This window comes from Xyrauchen texanus, chromosome 14, assembly GCF_025860055.1.
Source record: "Xyrauchen texanus isolate HMW12.3.18 chromosome 14, RBS_HiC_50CHRs, whole genome shotgun sequence".
In the NCBI taxonomy this organism is placed as follows: domain Eukaryota; kingdom Metazoa; phylum Chordata; class Actinopteri; order Cypriniformes; family Catostomidae; genus Xyrauchen; species Xyrauchen texanus.
This window is the reverse complement of record NC_068289.1, coordinates 37,408,164-37,425,405: the sequence shown is the minus strand read 5'-3', so window position 1 is coordinate 37,425,405 and position 17,242 is coordinate 37,408,164.

The following is a 17,242-nucleotide window of genomic DNA, read 5'->3' as shown; positions in this document are numbered from 1 at the left end:
CTTGAATAGGAAATGATCCCTCATTTCCTAAGCATAAATAATTTGTGATTTTATTTCTCAGATGCTGGTATGGGTAACAGCTTGGACAGGAAGAAAAGATGTAAGGATTATCTCTGATCCATCTGCCCAGAATCATCCATGTGGAGTACGATAATGGGCAGTTTTCACAAGAAAATAACAAAATAACACATTTATAACCTGTGTCTGTGGCTAAGTTGGTAGAGCATGTTGGCCACTAATCGCAGGATTGGTTCGAATCCCGGCCCACACAACTCCACATGCCGAAGTGTCCTTGGGCAAGACACTGAACCCCAAGTTGCTCCCAATGGCAGGCTAGCACCTTGCATGGGAGCTCTGCCGCCATTGGTGTAAGAATGTGTGTGTGAATGGGTGAATGTGTCACAGTGTAAAGCGCTTTGAATATTGTTAAGGTTAAAAAGGCGCTATATAAGTGCAGACCATTTACCATTTACCAATAGCCTATCTGTGGCATTCCTGATCTAAGCAACACGATTTAGACCTCTACATTTTAATGAGGGTTCCTCTTTCCCATTTTCAATCTATGTGAAGCCTTGCCCCACCATTGAATTGGCTTCAGATCTGCTTGGAATATATATATATATATATATATATATATATATATATATATATATATATATATAATGTAAATAGCAAAAACAAGGGATAGTTGTCACAAGTCACATAATGGAAGCTGTCACAGCAGCTATATCTTAGTTACTATAAGGTTTTGAGTCAAAAGACCAGTTACACAAATGTGCGTTTTCTCTAGCAGTTGTGTGTGACAGTAACCCAGACTTGAAGATGGTGGTGAACCCAAATGCTGGTATTTATTGGAACAAACACAAACACCGACAGCATTTAGCAGGAGAGTGAAGAATGAGCAGATCGATTCAGGAACAGACAACAGTACTTGATGTTGGTTTTATTTGTAGGTTGAAGTATCACACTAAGGGAAGGAGACGCAGGAGAGGAGACTTGGAATAAACTTCAGAATATCGCTGAAGAGGAATCATTGAGGGAGCATGCTTGAATGGCATCTGAAGAGTCAGATAAGTAGAGGATAAGTGAGTCTGCATACTGTGATGATACCAGACAAAGAATGGAGGCAGAATGAAGAGTTATATAGAGGAGTTGATTGACATGGTGATTGGAGGTAGGTAAGGATGACTAGTGTTTGGAGGAGCGGCAAGGTTGAGTGCTTGTGGCGGGAAGGTCAGATGGATGTGTGACATTACCCCCCCCCAACTCCACGGACTGCTCCTGAGGGATGAGCTTCCTGATGCTGTGGCCGACCCCGTCCACGAGGAACTGGACGGTCTGGGTGAGTGTCGTGGAAGTTGGAGAGTAGTGTCAGGTCCAGGATGTACCTATTTCCTCGGGACCATAGCCATCCCAGTCTACGAGGTACTTGAGGTGACCCCTGTTGCGTCGGGAGTCCAGGATGTTATGAACTGTTTAGATGGGTCTGTCTTCCAGGGTAAGTGGTTGGGGGGACATCAGCTCGATCAGGTTCTGAGGATATGGTATTTGGGGGGAAGTTGGAGTTGGTAGTTAATTAGTTTAGTGTTAGTGAAGGGATCAATCCATGGGATTGTCCATGCATTGCCACCAGAACTGGTCCTGGACTGGAGAAGGTCCTATTGTTCCCAGGGTGGCCATTGCCCAAGGATGAGTGGATGGAATCACTGTGATAAACGTTGAGAGGAGGGTACAAAGGTCTTATTGGCAGGATAGCCCAGCAGACCAGGTTCAGTGGTGGTAGCTTCAGTGCTTCTGTCATCCAGGGACCATTGGATTTGGCTTACAATTACGTGAGGAGGAAGGATGGTGTGGACTACATGGGGCTTTCCTCTGGAGCGTAAAGAAGGGAAAGGGCGTCTGCCTTGATGTTCTTGTCCCCCGGATGATAGAAGATGGTGAAACTGAAATGTGTGAAGAAGAGGGCCCATCTTGCCTGAATTGGGATTTATACGACGAGCCTCCCAGAGGCACTCGAGGTTCTATCAGTTAGTACCAGGAAGGGGTGTTGGTCCCCCTCTAGACAATGCCGCCACTCTTCCAGGGCTAATTTGACAGCCAAGAGCTCCTGGTTTCCAATGTCATTATTTTGCTCCTATGGGGAGAGTTTTCTAGAGAAGAAGGCACATGGATAGAGCTTAGATGGTTTCCCCTGCTGCTGAGAAAAGACGGCTCCTACGCTGTTAGTGGAGGCATCCATTTCCACCACAAAAGGCCTGCTAGGATCATAGGATGAGTAGTGGAGCTGTGGTGAAGGCCTCCTTCAGATGTTGGAAGTCATAAGAAGCCTAGAAGTTCCAGGTCAGAGACTGGGATTTGGATCGGAGAAGGGAGGTTAAGGGAGCTGTGAGAGAGCTGTAATTCCCGATGAAGCGGCAAAAGAAGTTGGTAAAACCCAAGAAGCACTGGAGTTCCTCGATGAAAGTAGGAATGGGCCAGGATCGCTCAGCTTCTACCTTCCCCTCATCCATCTGGATACCCTCAGGGCTGATGTTGTAACCTAAGAACTGGAGGGACAACTGATGAAAAGAACACTTTTCAGCCTTGAGGTATAGGTGGTATTCCCTAAGCTTTTCCAGCACTAGTGCGGGAATAATCCAGAATGTCATCGATTTAGACAAGGACAAATCGATGGAGGTAATCGCGGAACACCACATTCATGAAGCCCTGGTACACGGAGGGGGTGTTGACCAGGCCATACAGCATCACCCAGTACCCATAGTGGTTGTTTGGAGTTACAATAGCGGTCTTCCATTCATCTCCCCTCCGGATTCAAATGATGTTATACACGTTGCGCAGATCCAGCTTGGTGAAGATAGTAGCTCCTCTCAACAGTACCAAGGCAGCCGGGACGAGGTGAAGTGGATATCAGAACTTTACCATTGTCTTGTTGATGGAGCAGTAATCTATACAGGGCCGAAGACCTCCATCCTTCTTTGCCACAAAGAAAAAGCTTGAAGCAGCAGGGGATGTGGAAGGTCAGATGTAACATCTGATATGAAGTTGCCTGCTGACACAGAGTCGTGGAGTACGAGTACTGCAAGGGAAAATTTGGAAGCAGTAAGCATCACACTGATAGACAAAGGAAAGGAACTAACTTTGGAGTAGGTAACATAACTCACCAGTGGGCATGGAGGACGAATAGGACATGCCGAGATGACGTGTCCCTTACCACCACAGTACCGGCACAACCGCTGGGTCAATGAGAGCCAAGAAAAATCCATCTGCATGGGTCCCGCGCCTAGTTCAGAAGGTTGGACAGAGAGTGATTGGCCTGGAATATGTGTAGACTGGTGACCGGTGAAGAAATTGCAGAAGTGTTGGTCGAAATCAGTGGAGCAGAGGGGTTAGGGGAGGTGGTTAGTGCTTGACGGACTGTCAACCAGGTTGAGTATGGGGTCTGGACCTGCTGTGTTCATGGTTTTGTAGATGGTCTGGTATCCTTTGGCAGTGACCCAGACTTGAAGATGGTGGTGAACCCAAATGCAGGAATTTATTGGAACAAACACAAACAGAGACAGCAACTAGCAGGTGAGTGAAGAATGAGCAGATAGATTCAGGAACAGACAACAGTACTTGATGGTGGTTATTGTATTTGTAGGCTGAAGTATTACTTGGGCTGGAGAATCACACTGTAAAGGTATCAATGGAAAGGAGGAGGCGAGAACCGGCTTGACGATATAAATAATATTTTAATGAGAAACTTAAAACAAGGACACAAACACACATCGACGGACATGTCCGTAAACTATCTCTCTCTCTCGCACGATCCTCTGCAGTCGACCTTTATCCCTCTCGGGAGGCTTGATTAGACTAATACAGGACCGGGTGTGTAGGATCACGACCCGGCCCCGCCCTCCGCCCTGCCACACACACTAAGGGAAGGAGACACAGTAGAGGAGACTTGGAATATCGCTGGAGAGGAATCGTCGAGGGAGCATGCTGGAATGGCATTTGAAAAGTCATGTAAGTAGAATGTAAGTGAGTCTGTATACTGCGATGATACAATTATGTAAAATCAATGATATAAAATCAAGCAGATACGGACCAGGAGCTTCACATCAACCATCAGAATGGGGAAAAATATGATCTCAGTGATTTAGACCATGACTTGATTGTTGGTGCCAGATGGGCTGGTTTGAGTATTTCTATAACTGCTGATCTCCTGGGATGTTCACACACAACAGTCTCTAAAATTTACTCCGTAAAATCTGTTGGTGGTGAAATAATTACCTCTGCCATTGATATTAATAATGCTTTTAAAATGTTTCCACATCTTCGTCTACTGATGAAGATATTAGAAACTTTGTGGAACCATTAGAACTCCATAAACTGAGCAAAAATCTTTTCTTGATTCTGAGATAACCTTGGAGGAGCTTGGCGAGTTAATTAAGGCCTTGCCTACAGGCAAGTCTCCTGGGCCAGATGGCTTTGCCGCTGAATTTGTTAGATCTTATTATACAGAACTTGCTCCACTTTTGTTAGAAGTTTATACAGAATCATTAAAGAATGGAAAACTTTCTGCCAACCATGACACAAGCCTGGATCAGTCTGATTCCCAAACGGATAAAGATCCAAGCGTGTGTAAGAGTTACCATCCATTTCCCTGATCCAGCTAGACGTATAAATGTTGTCATTTTATGACATCTATACATATAGATCAGGTGGGGTTTGTTTAGGGCCACAACTTTTCTGATAACATTAGGCATTTCATCAATATCATGTGGCCAGTGGCGAATGATCAGACTCCGTTCACTGCCATCTCACTTGACGCCGAATAGGTGTTTGATATTTTAGAATGGGATTATCTTTTTAAGATTTTGGAAATGTATGGGTTTGGGAATACTTTTATTGGACGGATTAAGTTACTTTATAGACAAGCGGTAGTAGCAGTACAAACAAATGGATTAATTTCAGATTATTTTTTCCCCATTATTGTTCTGTCTTGCCCTGGAACCATTAGCAGCCATGATAAGAAGGGAGATGATTTTCCAGGGGTGGTGGTGGCAGGTATGGCGCATAAGCTTTTGCTTTATGCAGATTATATTTTATTATTTGTCTCCGACCCCATTAGATCTATGCTTTGCCTCCACAGAATTATTTTCTACTTTCTCAGAATACAGAGTTAATTGGTCAAAAATTGGTTCAAAGCTTTTGAACTCTTAAAGGGTTATTTCACCAAAAAATGGAAATTATCCCATCAAGCCATCCTAGGTGTATATGACTTTATTCTTTCAGCCAAACACAATTGGATTGATATTAAATAATATAAATATATAAGCCCAAAATTGAGCATCCATCCATCAGAAAAGTAATCCATACAGCTCCAGAGGGTTAATAAAGGCCTTCTGAAGCTAAGCGATGTGTTTTTGTAAGAAAAATATCCATATTTATAACTTTTTAAACTATAATCACTGGCCTCTGGTAACGGCTGTCCTCACGTTCACAAGAGAGTCTAGTTCCGGCGTATGACGTAGGCGTAGCATAAGCTCTGGTGAGAAGTGATGCCAATGCAATGCCTTTCTATCAAACTAATCGGAGAAGTTAAATTACACCCCGTTATCTTGCATTTGCACATGGTATGCACAAAAGAGTGTTCAATTCAGACATTTATTTAAATGTTGCCTCAAGCATATGGCTGAACCCTAAATTATGTATTAATAAGTCCCCTTTCTGTTGGTCAGAGTGGATTATGAGGGGGGTTGCTACATTCAGCAACCTATATGAGAGTGGAGTGTTGAGATCCTTTGAAAATTTGGGATTCACAGATCTCAGTTTTATAGGTATTTACAGCTGTGCCACCTGCACTGTACTATTTTTGGGAGTACCATACACCCCCCCCTAAATTGGCAGACACTCTGGGAGTGGTGATTACTGCTTTTGGAAAAGGTCAAGAGGCATCAGTGTATTACTCCCTGCTAATTCAGAGTCTGAGGGATGGAGCTTTAACTTCTATCAAGAGATTATGGGAGAAAGATTTAAACTTGGTATTGGAGGAGGGACTGTGGGCTAGGATAAAAAAAAAAGTCTGCTTCTAGAGATTCAAGGGTGCGCCTTATGCAATTCAAGATTTCGTTTCTATTGGACCCATCTTGATGGTATAGGCTTGGTCTTAAAAACACACCCACCTGCTGCCGATGTCAATCAGAAGATGGAGACACAACCCATGTATTTTGGTGTTGTGTTAAGATCCAGGAATTTTGGTTGAAGGTTCAGAGTTTTATGTGTGATATATTGGGTACTCAAATGTCATTTTGGGGGGTAGTTAATAGTAGTGGTTATGCATTGATTCTGTTTGTATATGTTTTTCTTTTCTTTGCTTAATAAATGAATCAATAAAAATTGATTTGATGACAAATTAATTTTATTTCTGGCCTCAGAAATATCATTATTTTGATATTATTTTAGATGCGTACCAAGCAATATGCCAGATATAACATGCTTCCATGGCTATTTCTCTCTGGATACAGTGCTAATTAAATGTCAGCTTTGACATTTCTGTCAAGGATGAGATTCATGCTTGTATTTGTAATTTCCTTAAATGTCTATCAATAATAATTTAATTTCTCAAATATCAGCTAACACATATTATCATGTTTCTTTCCCTAATGGTTACTTACACTCTTAATTGTGTACTAAGTGCTAAAATCAAAGTCTGTTGAAATGGGCATTCAAAACAATGCTGTTCTCAAATTGACACATTTAATTCAAACAATTAACAGACAGATGAGACAGGTGTTCAAGTCAGTGAATCTGAGAAAAGCTGCAGGCCCTGATGGAGTGCTTGGAAAGGTACTCAGGGCTTGTGCCTACAAACTTGCTGCTGTCTTTACAAATATTTTCAATATGTCCCTGTCACAAGCCATCGTCCCACCCTGTCTTAAATCAGCCATAATCATCCCAGCCAAGAAGAAGCCTGTTGTAGACAGTTTAAATGACTACCGACACATTGCCTTTACTTCTATTGTCACAAAGTGTCTAGAGAGACTAGTATTGAGGCATATTACAGGACCAACAGGTCTACAGAGGATGCCATTGCCACAGCGTTCCACAAGGCTCTGGAGCACCTGGAACACAGAGGGACATACGTCCAGATGCTCTTCATTGATTATAGTTCTGCTTTCAATGCTATCATACCAGACATACTCATCTGGAAACTCCTCCTCCTGGGCCTCTCCACTCACCTCTGCACCTGGATTATGGATTTTCTTAATAACCGCCCTCAGTCAGGCTCTGCCTCCACCTCTCCTACACCCTCACTCTCAGCACCAGTCCACTACTCTACTGTCTCTATACATATGACTCTATCTCCACATACTGCTCCAATCACATTATAACATTTGCAGATGACTCTACAGTGATTGGACTCATTTCTGGAGGCGATGAGTCTGCCTATCATGACGAGGTCTGAAAACTGACGTTGTGGTGCTCTGAAAACAACCTGTCGCTAAACACTAAGAAAACTAAATAACTCATCTTGGACTTCTGGAAGTGCAGAGCTGAACCCCCTCCCATCTTTATAAATTGAGACTGTGTGGAAAGAGTTTGCAGTTTTAAATTCCTGGGAATCCATATATCTGACAGTCTCTCCTGGTCCACAAACATGATAGCTTCTGTTAAAAAGGCCTAAAAATATAATCTGTGTACAAAGCTACTGGTGCACTTCTACCATTACTATAGAGAGTGTTTTAACATACTGCCTCACAATGTGGTATGGGGCTGGTCAGAAGCTGACAAAAAAGCTCGACAGATGGTTATAAACACAGTGCAGAACATCATTGGCTGCTCTCTCGCCTTACTACAGGACATTGCATATACCCGCTACCTATCCAGACCAAAAACCATTGTTAATGACTCTTCTCACCCGGGACAACACCTGTTTGCCCTCCTACCTTCAGGAAGGTGATAGAGGGCAATTAAAACATGCACTGTCAGATTCTTGAATAATTTCTATCCAAAAGCCACCCAGTCCCTAATCTAAGGGCTATCTTACAATATTTACAGTATATATGACACTAACGTGCACTTTTTTGTTTTGCTGCAAATAGGTTTATGAATGGAACGTGATTGTGTGGTTTACGTGTGTGTATATTGTGTAGCTCCGCTGAGCAGTTTCTGAAATTTTGTTGTATTTTGATGCAATGACAATAAAGGCTTCTAAATCGAATGGACAGCTATGTTAAAAAGTTTAAAATCCATAGCATATATGAACATTTAAAGTCCATCTTACACAGCGAATAAAGAGTGAACTAGCATCTCATCTAAATCCTAAATCTGAGAACTTTATTATTTGCTGTCAATGGCCTGGCAATGGCTGTAAGATGCTTTGTACAGTGTATGATAATAGAGCACTTTTACAAGGCACTTTTGTAACCTTCACACGCTGTCTTAATCACACTCTAAGAATCTATTTCCTTTCTTCTTATCGCCAGTCTCCTCCTTCAACAAGGACTGACTGTAGTTAAGCTGCCACTGTCGGAGTGCTCTGCCCTCGTTTAACATACAAATCTCATGACATGGATTTGGAGATATGCGCTAAATCAAACCATAGTGACAAGTGGTGATTACTAAAGAAGGATAACTGAACAATACCATAATGCCACTAATGCGTATAGAGTGAGACATGGAATGAAACCTACAGACAAGTCAATGCTGACACAAAACATTGATGAAAACAATTTTTGAAGGGGACACCAAGGGTTTTTTTGTTGTTGCCACGCTTGCATTTGTATCATTTTATTTCTTAAACAATTATTTTAAGAATATATCATTATATTATTTACAATACACATATTTTAATGATATTTTAGGGGGGACAACCCTCAGATGGGGGGGTCCTGACCCCCCGACCCCCCCGCAATTTCCGCCTATGCATTAATCCTCTTTAGATTCACATTAGGTTTATATTCAAGGAAATATATATTTTTTTTTTAATATGCCAGTTCTACATATAATTTCATATAATTTCCCCTCGTATCATATGTGGCATCACAATAAGGTTTGGCATTCTGTCAGAGGAATCTTTTTAATGCGTAAACAAAAACATTTCAGTGACATTTAGTTCACACAGTTGAGAAAACAAAGTGGTTATTTGCATACGGGTGAAATGTTAAAGTGCTGTGGAATGAATGTCACCATTTGTGTGGCTGCAGGGTTTTTTCTAATCTTGTCATTTGTAGTTTCCTTAACCACAGATTTGTTGAACGGTTTCACATGCTGATTTGCTCTCTTTTCACAGTACTCCATTATGTGACAAACCCAGGATCAAACAGTGCTGTATGACAGCATTTAAACTGGTTTTGTAATTGATGTGTGGAACTCTTAGATGGGAAGAAGCCACATAATTATCTTGTTTTTCAAAACAACATATTAAACATCCAAATACGAAATTGATAAAAGGAACTGTTGTTCCTCATTTGTACCACATTCCTCATAAATCTTACATTTTAAAAAGATGTCCAAATGGTTAACATTAATGAGCACATGTATTATGATTATTATTGTTTTTTACTTCATTTGGATGGATTGTTTGGATTTGGAGCAAGCATTTCAGTGTTATTGGAAATTTTAGAGCCACACATAACTTAATAGTAACTTTAGCAAGCTGACAGTGAGGAATGGATTTTAATATGGCCATGACTCTGTTAATGCCTTTCAATGTCATTCCATAAAATCTTTTTGTTGTGGTAATTATTTTGATTTGACGAAGCCAATATGCTGTTAGTGTAGGGCTTTTCCCCACCCTTCACCATATGACTCCAGTGGTTAAATAAATGTCTTATAAAGCAATATAATAATCGCTTTTGGTGCAAATATTATCAATATTTAAGTACTTTCTACCTAATTAATCACATCTGGTATGCATCATTATGCGTGTTCACAAGAGGGCTGAGGTTACAAGGTCTTTCCAGTGATGACATGGGAACGTTCCATTCGTTGCAGCAGATGCTCTCAACCTCTGATGGCATTGCCCACTGTGCACCATCACGTCTCCTGAGCTCTCTGTCTCTCTGAGGCATGTTGGTCCAGCCTCCTCCATCTTCCTGTGCTCCTGGTCAGTTCAAATATATATGGCTAATCCTACCAGAAAACATATCCAAGCATTATAGCAGCTAAACAACATCTCCAAATGGATAACGTATAAACATCCATCTAGACTGCAACAATGATGTACTGAACTGTGTGAGTGTTACTGAATATAGTTGAACAGCGTAGCTTCTCCAGATGAAACATGAGACAGCCGGAAATTCTTTCCTGTATATGCGGACATGACATGATGACGCAAGGATGAGTCATAAGCCATTGATTTCATGCCAAATCATACCCGACAGCTCAAAATACAAATAATATTTATAGGCTTAAAATAGTTAATCGGGGTAAGGTAAGGCCATTGTTTTGAACACTGATTGTTGATGTACTCAATCAAAAAATCTTACATAGTGCAGCTTTAACTTAACTTTATTATTATTTCAATAATATAAAATTCAAGTTGACTGGGTTTCAAAAAATGTATTATGAAAAATGAACCCTTTCTAGAACAGTATTTCTGCTTGGCAGTAAAGCATGGGTGTAACGATTCTGGCTGTGACACAAGAGCAGACGAAGATGATGATGACGAACCCAAGTGCAGTTTATTAAACAAAAATGAGATCCAAAACCCTGACTATAAACATGAACTAAATATAACCATGAAATACTAGACTAGTAGTAGTAGTAGTAGTCCTTTATTGTCACATAGTAAACCAGTGAAATTGGCCATCGACCTGTCCATACAAACATACATATGACAAGGGGATAGACAGGACAGGAAGACAGGGAATTAGAAGAAATACAGCATGACATGAGGAGAGGAGAGGAGAAAAAAAGGCAGCCCCCAGACTATGCTCCTTAAGAAGTACAGTGTGGGAACAGGGAAAAAAACACCTCAGCAACATTAGCACATAATCAGTACACTCTACAACATGAACAAGACTTGCAACAGGGGAGGGGATTGGGGGTGGAGGTGGCCCAGCACAGGCAAGCAGCCATCCGGACCTGCAGCCATGTTCGGCGCTGGTCACAGACCCGCCTGTCAGACTGGGGGTACAAAGCGGCGAAGGCGAGGGATAGGGTATCGGGCGGATGATTGCATATCTGTATATATGTGTAAGAGTTCATGTGTGTGTAGGCCTGGAGAGTCGCTATGCCAGCATCTAATCTAGGTGCCTCAGTCCGCAGGGTTGTCATAGCGATACACAGCAAGTTGCCATGGAGACAACCTTGATCAGGTCCCAGACATAGTCAACAATCACCAGGTGTCTGGGGAGTCGGGGAAGGAACGCGAGAGTGGCTCACTGCAGTGCTCTTCCGGGGGAGTTGTTGTTCCAACAGTGGCCTTGGCCAAGGCCAGTGCTGGTTGAGGGCGGCCGAAACAGATAAGATTGGGATTGTTTGGTCTTAAGGAGAGTAGCCGCATTCTAATTTACACGGCTATTCTCCTGGTCCATTTTGGTCTCTGAAACGATCCATTTGCCTTTGCAAAGCTGTGAGCTTCTCCATGATGTTATCCGTATTTTGGTTCATAGACCCAGTCTGAGTGCAGACAGCTCTGCCCACTGTTTCAATCATGACGGGCAGCCTTGTGAGGCTTTGGACAGCTGTCACCGTCTTCTTAACTCCTCAATAAACCAGGGCAATGCCTAATCCAATCAGCAGAAGACCTGTTATCATGGTACCGAATAGGTAGATATCTTCAACGTCCTCCACGGAAAGAGCCGCCAGACACACGACCCGCCACCTCTCCCACGCGTCCATCGTGTAGCCAGCTGCGAACGTTCCGTCAGGGCAGACAGGTTCCCCCGAACCCAAGCTTCTCGTCGAGAAGATGGTGTCAATTGCGTTGAGAGACCAGTTGATCAAATCCATGATGACTTAGTTTGAAGAGCAGTGCTGAGAGAGTCTCTCAAGTACAAGACAGTAGACTAGATATGACGAGAGGAGCAAAGCAGGGAAGATAAGGGTAGGGAGAGGGTGAGAAAATGCGACCGCCTTCGTTGAGAGCCAAGAGTAAACTAACAATACATGACTTGACATAGAACTTGACTTGGAAACTGGTTTCGTACAGGCTTCCTAGGCAGCACTACATCACAATGTTGCTAGGATACTAGCATTCATTCAGTCCATCCAAACTACAAAGGTCTAATAATCTACAACATTATCAAGAGAGTTCTAGCGATAACCAATAGTATATTTAATAACTACAATACAACTTTTTCGCTAGAAATGGAATCAAAAGTTGGAAAACATGGCATAAAACTAACATTTATACACAAACTGGCTATCAACTGCCTCTTTGACAGCCATTTCCTTTGTTAAGTTCAACCACTGTGGATCTGCACATACAGGATTGTGACATTTGATGGATATGATGGATACATCTATGCTGCCTTCAAAAGTTGATCAGATGAAGGTATCTCAGAATACAGGATATGACAAGAACATTTGATTCGGATGTGCCTCTGTGCCTTCCTACCTCCATACACAGCATCCAAAGGCTCAGTTCTCGTCCTTTTAAGGATGTTGTGTTCTCTGTTGTGTTATTGTTTCTTGCTTTCTAGATTTTTTGTGTGTTTTGTTTGCCTAATAATTAAGCTACACTTAGATCAGCATCTCACTGCTAAAGACTCCATCGTTATGCAGTGTTTATGTTCACATGGTACTCCTGTATTTTCACCAATCAACATGAGACAGGGAATTGAAAAGAGTCTGAAGGAGCCTGTGTAGGGACCAATCAAGTAGCAGGTAGAATAGGGAGCCTGCGATAGGAACCAATCAAGTAGCAGGGAGAGAGAATCTGGCTGGGAGTCTGCGTATGCCTGTCACCTCTTCACCATTCTGAAATGGTGTGTGTGTGTGACAGACCTCTGTCTGAAGAGAGTGAGATTTCAGCACAACAGGTGTGACACTCTCAGCCAAAATCTAAATGATTTGAACCGACAAGTGAGGCAGTGCTTAAGTAGGTCTACTATAATTAGATGGATTTTAGGCCAATGAGATATTACAGTGGATGAATAAAAACTGTTGCGGCTGGTTCCAAAAAAAACTCTGATTATCATGGAAAATATTTTAAACTATTTTTGCATATCGTCGTGTGACAGTCGTGTGGCATCTGGTAAAAACACCATGTAAAACTACAATCAACTGTATGGACAATATGCAGATAACTCAGTGTTGGTCACAAAAAAACTATTTTAGACAGGGGTGTTGCTAGACATAAAGCTCTACTGGGGCACAGGCCCCCATTACTCATATCACTTTTTTTTTTTTCATTTTTAAAAGCCTGCTGCGTGCAAGAAATGTGCAACACAATGCACTATACAAACTTCCCTTGATTAATATACTATTCCTACACCGTAACAAGTACTGGGAAAGGTAAACATGTAGAGATATTAAACTTTATGAAAATATTTATTTAAGTATCTTCAACAAATTGTACATGAACATTCTCAACATGTTTTACAGTATAAAATGCATACAGTGTATATGCAAATAACAAAAAAGGGGGAAAGGTTTCTTGCACATTAGCATTCTTCTATAGTACACATTACACATCAGGAAAACCTCGGTGAAGCAAGTCTATGGAATTGCATTATCCAATGTCAGACAAAATGGCCTCAGACGAAACAGCTTTAGACAAAAATGTCTCAGAATGAGCAGAGAGTTGGTCGCTAGGCAGAGTTGGTAGCTAAACTGGCTGAGTTTGGTTGCTAGCTTGCAAAACTAGCTGAGCTATCTCTAACTTTATAAATGCAGAAGTGGCCTTTCTATAAATTAGTAACTAGCTAGCTAACATAATTGGTGTAAACTGATGTTTGAAACTCATTAAGTTTACTTGCAACAACAACTCAAATCAAACCAAACTATAGTTCTTTTTAGTCACTAGGTAATTAGCACACAGCAGCCATAGTTATTGCCAACTGTTTATGTAGTGTCCTAAACTAGCGCTAGCGAATTAGATTATTAATTTTCAAAAGATGAATTCATTGTTATCATACACAATCAAAGACTACAGAACACAAAATATGTTTATTTTCTCTGCAATTCCATAGACTTGACAGAGGATCCTGAGACTTGTTGATTTTTCATCTGATGTCTGAAACCTGACTCTGACGGCCGAGGAGTTTAGACTTGTTAATCAAGTCTTACCTCCCTCAAACTCATCTCTCCTTTCTGCTTTCCTGTCCCTATTTCGTCCAAAGAATTTTCTGATATCCATCTACAGAAGTCAATAATGTTTGAGTCAAAATAAGATCATCGGTATTATTTAGAAACTTACTTTAGTTTCATCATGTTTTCATAGCCTACCTCAATTCTGACTTGCGTGCTGACACCTGGGTAAGGTTGCACCAACTTGGCTTACTAGTTAGTTTGTCACTAAGTCGGTGCTTAATTTGGTTGCACCACCTGTTCTTAAGGCAAGACTTAACTAGTAGGTTGTAAACTCTCTATAAAGTAATGCATAGTCACATAATATGACATTTAACTGCATTAATCAAATAAACAACCTTCAAATTTATACACAGAATCATTAAAAAGCCATGAATTTCAGTTTTATCTCACTACGGTTGTTCAAACCTTGTCTGATTGTGTAACTGTCATCTGTAATAAATTATATCCCCATTAAAATACAATACGTAATAAAAGTAGATTTAATAAATAGTATATTTGCCCTGTGAAAATAACAATATATAGGAACTGTGTCTAAAAAAATAAGGGGTGATAAATAAATGCTAATACAACAGGCTGTAAAAATAGACATTTATTCATTTTGATATCCTATATATATTTTGAATGTGTTGAAACTTGACAGCGGTCGACGCATCCTGAAAACTGCACCGTTAGATTGGTTTCATGCTGAAGAGCCACGTAAAGGTACGTTTTTTTTTTTCTCTCTTGTAAATGTAAACAACTGTAAATGCCAACATCATCATATATGTCGAAATGATTGATGACTATCACGCAAAACATGAGCACATCGATGTCATTAAATGAGTCTGCTTTTTTATGCCAACCATTACTCTTGGTCAGAGGCTTCCATAAATATTTAGTTCATATGTAGTGTTATGTTCTACCTAAGTTTAATGGTGTACTCAAATATTTAGTAGTGCGTCAGTTGTGACTTAGTGCCCATTTATGCCACAACTAGGCTAAGTTGTAACGTAGGTATAGCTGGTGCAACCGACCCTAAGACTTGTATGTGTGGCTGTGCGCGCTGCAGTTTCTTTGGTTATAGCAAGCACACAAGCGCACACGGACATGGATTTCTGCACGCATCAGATTTGTGTTTTCGGTTAATGCATTTATAAGTGTTGATTGGGTGGGTTACTGCGTTGCATTTAGATAGATCCATTAAATTTTTCCAGAATTATCAATCTAAATGAATGCACTGACAAATAAAGTAAATTGTTAAAACTCAAACTTGAGATATTACTAAGGAACAGCAGATTTATACTTGAGCACGTGCCCCAGTAATAGGGGTCTAGTGACGCCCCTGATTTTAGCCAGTTAAACCAATTTGCTGTGTTTAGATGATTAAGTAAGATGAATCCTATAATCATTTCTAAACTGCTTATTTACAAGCTAAGGGGTTAATTATCAAAGTCAATGAGTGAAATATCACTTTGCAGTATTTTTCTTCTTCAATGTTAGGGATTACTTTCAGGCATGAAGCTATTCAAAGAGAGGGTGATGTCTCAGTAAAGAGTGATAAGTCTGTCACCATTACAGAGCTGAACCATAAGGCAAGTGACCTTTTAGTATAATGGAGGTCATAAAAAAGTATTCTTGGGATGCATTTACTGCAGTCCATAAAATAACACTTCATGGGGAGTTGCTACTGTGATGAAGAGCTGGCTTGCCCAGCAAATCTACACATCTACAGCAAAGTTAAATCATGAGAGATGAAAATGACTCATGATGTTTTAGCAATCTGGGACCAACATAAAGTCATATATTTCACATTTTCCATCCAGACATGTGAACCCAGTATTAGTTTACCAGCCAAATAATTTAGATTCAAATTTGATTTTAAGGAAATAACCTTGGGCAGGCCAACTAAAACCAACATGGTAGTTTTGTCTCTGTACATGATTAAATGTGTGTTTAATTTAATTTCCTCATCATAGATAGATACAATAAAATGATCATTTAAAAGGGCCTAGCCTCTTATTGTGTAATTTATCACGATTTATAGAGCTAGAAAAGTCTATGTTAATGAAAACAAATAGTTGTTTAATGACATTAGATTGTGGTCAGTAAATGAATACCCCCTTTTCCAGTATGGAGCATCGAAAAAAAAAACTCATCTTAATGGTTGAAGAAAGACAGTATATCACAGAGGTGAATATGCACACCAGCATGAACTGCTTTAAATTCAATTCAGTTAAATTTATTTGTATAGCGCTTTAACAGTTCGAAGACAGGTGAGGAGATAGGAACTGGCTGAACAGTTGATGTAAAGTTTAATTGTTTAAATTAACTTTAACCATAGAACATAAAACATAAGACGAACACACATGCAGCTAGGCTGTGTGAATCTCCTCTCTCTCTCTCTCTCTCTCTCTTTCTGCATGAATCGGGTGAGTGAGGAGGGCTTGGCCAGACCGTGATGATGCATGGCATGTGCTGAATCGGGTGATCAGTGGGAGAGCAAGATAAAGGGGACCCGGAGGCACCAGTTAGACAGAGAGAGAAAGAGAGAGAGAGAGAGAGAGGAGAGAAGAACTTGCTTGCCGGCATCCGGATGCGCTGTCGCCTGGTCCTCAACCGCTCCTCCGCCCTCTGGTGGACTCCAGCTTGCTCCTCCCCTGGCTGATGGCAGCAGTGAGGACTCCACGACAGTGCATCCCTCCTCCCTCCCGTGCTTAGGCACATCTGAACAGTCAATGTATAGTTTAATTGTATTAATTAACTTAAACCACAGAACATAAAACATAAGACATACAGCATTCTCTCTCTCTCAAACTGGTGCCTCCGGTTCCCCTTTATCTTGCTCTCTCACTGATCAGCTGATTCAGCACCGTCCATGCATCATCACAGCCACGCCCTCATCCTCATCACACTAAATGAAGCTTTGTGCACATAGGTTTAAACTGAGCATAGGTGTATTGATTTAAAACTAGATCTTAAGTTTTTAAAATATTGGCGCACTTGGTAAATATGAGCA